The sequence below is a fragment of the Dendrobium catenatum genome, unplaced genomic scaffold (genome assembly GCF_001605985.2).
Source record: "Dendrobium catenatum unplaced genomic scaffold, ASM160598v2 original_scaffold_224352, whole genome shotgun sequence".
NCBI classification, from domain to species: Eukaryota; Viridiplantae; Streptophyta; class Magnoliopsida; order Asparagales; family Orchidaceae; genus Dendrobium; species Dendrobium catenatum.
The window spans coordinates 275,748-282,986 of record NW_021542761.1 but is presented as its reverse complement, the minus strand read 5'-3'; positions in this window follow the sequence as shown (position 1 = coordinate 282,986).

The window sequence follows — 7,239 nt, the reverse complement described above, 5'->3', positions numbered from 1 at the left end:
ATTAGCATTTATATACTTATTAAAATAACACATAAATAATTTATTAATAAATATTTATTAAAATAGTACCCTAATTACAGTTTTCATAATAATTATTTATTGCTGCTAATTAAAATTAGAATTAATAAGTAATTCAAATTTAAAACTTGAATGCTATCAATACATTATCAAAAAATTATCTTGATCGGCACAAAGCTCAATGCAAAATCAAGTTGGAAACTTCCAAAATTAAAATTGGGACCATCTGAACTCCGATTTCAGCAAACTTATAGTCAAATTGAGCGTCTCGAGAATATGAACCCAATGACACCAAATCCAATCCAATACATGTCTAAATGGGTCCAAATCAAGAGTTAGAAGAACTGTTGGTAGGTTCGAACCACAATTTGGATTACCAAATGGTTTTCAAACATAACGCGCTTATAGTCGAATCGAGCGGCTCGACAAGACAAATCCAACGAGCCCAAGATCACTGAATTCCAACATCACTAAGACATTCAAATGTCCATCAAATGGTCCATGATCAAGGGATTCAACATCGGCCATCCAATTAACCACTCCCCTTTGCCCTTGATCTCTCATCTATTTAGGGGTCATGCCACTCCATAAATCTATAAATAGACTCCTCCTTTCTCTTGAAATGGGACCCAAGCAATAAGAGAAGAGAAGGAAGAAGATAAGGAAGAAGCTCCTCCTCGATCATCGCCTAAGTTCCATCGGACCACTGCCTGACGTTGTTGCTCCGCCGGACCAACACCTGAGGCCCTCACCTTTACCGGACCACCACTCGAGGCCCTGATCTTTTTTGGACCACCACTTGAGGCCCCCACCTTCATTGGACCACCACTTGAGGCCCTCACCTTCGCAGGACCATCACTTGAGGCCCTCACCTTCACAGGACCACCACTTGAGGCCCTCACCTCCACTTGAGACCCTGAGCTCCGCCAGACCACCACCTAAAGCCCAGACTTCTGCCTGACCACCACCTAAGGCCCAGACTTCTGCATAACCACCACTTGAGACCCGAACTTTCAAAGTGATGCTAGATTTGACACTAAACTTCAACCATACGATTGACATTTGTAATCTAATTGCCCTCAAGGATGAGTCAGCCCACTGTAATCAATTCATATTCTAGTGGAATCTTTTCAACTGGGTTAGGCCCCGTGGCTGTTTCCCTTTCCAGTGTTTTCCATGTAAAAAATATTATGTTCTCGGTGTGGCAATGTTAAGATGTAGAAATTAAACTCTATCGCCACGTATATTCTAGCCCGCAATAGTTATATTAATGAACCATTTAAAATCACAAATAGCATTCTCAAACAGTCTCACAAGATTTGTCAATATTTAACATACTTCTTGCCAAATAGTTTTAGGATTTAACTCTATCGAAATTTAATAAATCTTGAATTAGAGGATTTACAATATCCTACTTAAATTAAATCATACATTTATCCATGATATGATAAAAAATTGATTTATAAATTAGACTTATAATTATTTTAAAATATTATTTGACATTTATAGGTCGAAATGTGTATTTAAAATTTTCAAGGAATTTCATATCTACTTCTTATCTTAAGCTTCTTCAAATTTTTCCAAAGACTAAATAAGGTGAAAATACATTTAATATATATTTTAGAGCATCTTATTGATTTGATATGTATTTATATAAATATATTCAAAAATGCAATTGCAAGAGAGTTCGTGATTATTTCATGATCAAAATTCAACCTACGGGTATTGCACTCTTCTCCTTCGTATGCCGTCAATTTTTTTAGTACCTTTGCTCCTTGTTCTTTTTTCATGGAAGGGTTTCGAGTAATAGGAGAGGAACAGTGAGAAAGATGAGGGTTTTTGATGTTACGTGTAATAAATTCTTAGCTATTAAATATATAAGAATTTTAACTGTTTGTAAATCTCAATTAGAATTAAAAAGTAGTTTATATAATGCATGATAATCATTATTAGTTGATACCTCATCAAAAAATTATCTTGATCGGGCACGAATCTCGAGGAAAAATCAAGTTTGAAACTTCTGAAATTAAAATTGGGATCATCTGAACTCTAATTTTAACAAACTTATTGTCAAACTAAACGTCTCAGAAATACGAACCCAATGACACTAAATTCGACTAAATCTGAGCTCAAATGAGTCCAAATCAAGGACACAAAGCGTTGTTAGAAGGTTCAAACCACAAATTGGATTACCAAACGATTTTCAAACAGTACATACTTATGTCGAATCGAGCAGCTCGACGAGACGAATCCAACGAGTTCAAGATCGCCGAATTCTGACATCACTAAGACCTTCAAATGTCAGACAAACGATCCATAATCAAGAGATTCAACATCAGTCGTCCATTCAACAACTCCCCATTTATCCTTGATCTCTCACATATTTTATGGGCCATGTCACTCTAGAAATTTATAAATAGTCCCCTCATTTCTCTTGAAAGGGGGACCCCAAGCAAGAAGAGAAGGAAGAAGAGAATGAAGAGAAGGAAGAAGCTCATCCTCGACCACCGTCTGAGTTCCAAGGGACCACCGCCTGACGTTGTTGCTCCATCGAACCACCGCCTGACGCCCTCACCCTCGTCGGACCACCACATGAGGCCCTCACATTCACTGGACCGCCATATGAGGCCCAAATTTCCGCCGGACCATCGCCCGATGTCTTTGCTTCGCCAGACCACCATTTGAGGCCCTCACCCTCGCCAGACCACCGCCTGAGCCCCTCACATTCCCTGAACCACCACCTGAGGCCCATACTTCCGTCGAACCATCGCTTGACGTCATAGCTCCGCCGGACCACCACTTGAGGCCCCCACACTTGCCAGACCACCGCCTGAGGCCCTTACCTTCACCCGACCACCACCTAAGGCCCAGACTTCCGTCGGACCACCATCTGACGTCATTACTCCGCCGGACCACCACTTGAGGCCCTCACACTCGTCAGACCACCGTCTGAGGCCCTCAACATCACCAAACCACCACCTGAGCCCAGACTTCTGCCGGACCACCGCCTAACGTCGTTGCTCCGCCGGACCACCACTTGAGGCCCTCACCTCTATCAGACCACCACATGAGGCCATCACCCTCGCCAGACCACCACCTAAGGCCTAGACTTCCGCTGGATCACCGATTGATATCGTTGCTCTGCCGAACCACCACTTGGAGACCCGGACTTCTGCCGGACCACCTTCTGAGGACCAGATTTCCACCAGACCACTACCTGACGCTGTTGCTCCGTTGGACCGCCAGTTAAGGCCCTCACATTCACTGAACCACCACTTGAGACCCGGACTTCTATCGGACCACCACATGACACCCCGACTTTTGTTGGACCATCACTTGAGGCCCTACTACAACAATCTTTCTAACCCCGGTCTCCGGCCAACTACGATCTTTTGGACCCATGTCTTCTACCGACTATGGTCCTTCCAGCCTCTGTCGCCTATTACAGTCCTTCCGACCTACATCGCCAAACAATGATTTTTCTGACCTATGTCTCCTACATACTATTGTCCTTCCGACCTACACCGTCGGAAAATGGTCTTTCTGATCTCAATCTCATGTCTATTACGATCTTTCCAACCTCTATCCTATTAACTATGGTCCTGCTGTCTAAGCAAACATGTATATGTTGATTATTGTAACTCCCACAATATAATGCGCTCTATATGATGTGCATTTGTTGCATCAAACCAAAGCCTTCTCCCAAGGAAGGGTCTTATTTGTAACTGATTGTAAATACTAGTGGATTCATTCAAACTGGGTCAAGTCCCGTGGTTTTTCTCCTTTTTAGGGGTTTCCACGTAAAAATTCTAGTCTCTTATGAACACTACACCCTCTATCTAATCTGTTTGTGTGCTGGATCTTCGTACAATGCTATGATGTTAAACTATATATTTCTCTACCGCCACGAATACTCCAGGACGCAACATTAGTATTTTTGTTTTTTTGTTTTTTGTTTTCTAGTCAATTGCTTTTTTGGATTAAATATAACTATCACATTTCAACAAAACAAAACCCACTATTAAAAAATAAAAAATTTGTAAATCTTCCATGCTTACACGTTTGAATGGTGTGAAAATATTATTTTCTCCTTTTTCTTACTGTAATGTGTACCATAATAGAGAAAACTTTTAGGGCCTGTTTGCAACAAGCAAGATTAATAGTAGTAGCATTTAATTAGTAAATCTCGTTCACCTGTTTAATAATGTAATTAATGATTTAAGGCAGTTCGTTCATTTAAAACTAAAATTTAATTTATATTTTTAATGCAACTTATTAATTTATTTTAAATTTTAATCAATAAATTAAAATTATAAATCATTTAATTAGATGCTAGTTTAATCATTAAACAACTTAACTAATAATATAATTATTATTTATAATATTAATTATCTAACTTAAGTAATAGTATAACTTAGGGAGGAGATTATTAACTTATTTATCTAATAACTATTAATAACTTAACTAATTATATAACTACTATTATTATTTTGAATAATTATCTAATTATTGTGTGCTAGTAAATTGACGATAATAAAGAGAGAGTTTTGGGCTTAACTTTGCATTAATAACATGTACAAACATAAATAAACTAGAAAAACAAAGAGACACAAATAGTTTTTTATGTAAAAAATTAAAAAAGAGAAAGATCAAAAGATCTAGCATAGATGAAATCATCCTTGGAAAAGATGGGATTTCAAATTCAAATAGAAATTACGAAGGTTTGTTCTTCTCCTCAGTTGGAGAATATGGAATTATAATGCTTGGAACACTAATTTAATATCTTGTGGTCACTAAGAGTATTAAAAAAAATATTTGAAGGGTAATAATGATGGAGTTTGGATGATGTCAATCTAGCATTAACAATAAGGTGACATCTGCCAAATGATAATAATATAACGAAAGTGGTTGGATGACGACAATCAAATAATTACAGTTGCATGATGGTGAACAGATGGTTAAGTGACAATGATTGGACTTTGATGAATAGGTGAGGTTACGGTGGTTAGATAAAAGAAGTCGAACAATAGTGACGACTACCAGTGGTTGTTGGCGTCGAACATCAGATTAATTTTTATAGTTATTCAGGCATTCAATCTCTTTACAATATAAAGTTAATATCTCATTCATGTGGAAAATGATGATTTTTTTTATTTTTTAAAGTGATAGTTTAGCAAATTTGACAAAAAATCATAGAACACAACATCATACCACCCATACTAATTTTCTCAATAAAAGATCATTCTTTAAATATTTAACTACTTTAATGAGATCAAAATTGAGTGATCTTGATCCATATTCAAGCTGGAATCTCTCACATATCTCATTGACTTGAAATATATATATATAATTATATTTTAAACAAATCAATTTGAAGGTTAAATTTAGGTCCAAACCCCTGTCCTTTTATTACTACGACATGTTAGAACGTTCTCTATGGAAGAGATATATATTAATATATTGCATTTTACGAAATTTTGCTATGAACATATAAAATATGAGTCGTAAGAAATACTAATAGTTTTAAGTGGACAACCCAAAAGATGGAAAACTACGGAGCTTGACCTATATGAAATGATTCCATTAATATTTGTCATTTCACAAATGATGTTTTTTCTTGTGATTGGGGAAGATGTCCATGAAGTATAACAACCATACAACATATTAAACATGTTTCATTGTAAAAGTTAGAAGAGTGGTATGCTATGGGAATTGTGTTCAAGAGATTGTTTATTGTTTGCTTGGTCATTCTTCCTTGAGAATATGAGATAAGAGAAAATTAAGTAAAACAAAAATCCTATTGTTGATGTAAGAAGTTAGAGTTTTTATCAATATCATGCAAGAATTTGCAGGTAATGACATGCGTTAACAATGTTGACAATAATCTTTAATGAATTTAGTGGGTGTTGGTTTAACCAAATAATAATGGTTAGAACATCATAGTTGAGTTATAATAATTAGAAATTATAGTTGGGTGATAAATGTGGAGGATCATAGTTGGGTGATGATGGTTAGATTATTGTAGTTGATTGATGATTGTTAGAGGATTGTGGTTGAATAATAGTAGTCAAAAGTGCATAGTTGGGTAATTGTGTTTGAAGGCCTTAGTAGGATGTTGGAGGACGGTAATCGAGTGATGGTGATTGATCTTATATGGAAGGTTAATTGGTGGTTGGGTGGCAAAGATTGGGTAGAGGTCCTCAGGTGGTGCTCCTAGATTATTCAAATATTTGAGCTCTCAGTCTAAGATCCAAACTTCTTAGAGTGAGTGCCTTTTTATAGATATATTTGAGAGTGGCTTGCCCCATAAATATAGTGAAGACTAAAAATCTATAGCACTCTATTGGACAACCTACAATGGTTTCTCAACTCATGGAGCATTCTTTTAGCATTTAACTATAGTAATGATGTCCGAATTAGATGATTTGGAGCTCATTGGATTTGTCTCGTTGAGAAGCTCGATTTCATCATAAGCATGTGAGATTTGGAGATTATCTATCCTTCAATTAATGACCCAAAGTTTTCAATTATACTTCGAGTACTTGACTTTAGTTCATGGACTTTGATTAAATCACCTTTGGTATCAATGAGTTTGTCCTGAATTCAGAGTTTGAAATGTCTTGAATTTTCAATTCAATATGCATCAAGATTCATGCTTAATCAAAAAAAATTTTGATTACATATCTTCCTCTATATATATATATATCATAGCTTAAATTATTCCAAAATGAACACAACTAATTATTTTCCCCTTCTTTCATTCTACTAGTTGTATGTTGTAGTAGTTGAGGGTTTTGGCTCTCTCTATGAAAATGGCAATTCAAGCGCACTAAGGTTTTGTTTGGGGACGACTTTCTTATTATTTCTTAAATCAATTTTGTAATAAAAAAATTAAACGAAACCTAAATGTTTACTTCTAATAATTAAGATTAAATTTTCTCAAAGCAAAAATGAAAGTTAGTAGTCAAAATTATATTCTTTGATAATTTAATAAGATTTTACTCACTTTTTAGTTCATACTTTTGAAAAAAAGAGGTGAATATATTATGATGAATTTATTTATTTTTAAATTCATTTTAAGAACGATTAATATAAAAATAAATAATTATTTATTTTACCAATCTCAAGGTTAAATAAAAAAAAAAACTTATATATATATATATAATTTTAAGGAGGTTATCTCACTCATAATTTATCCCTTATGATATAATACCCGATGAA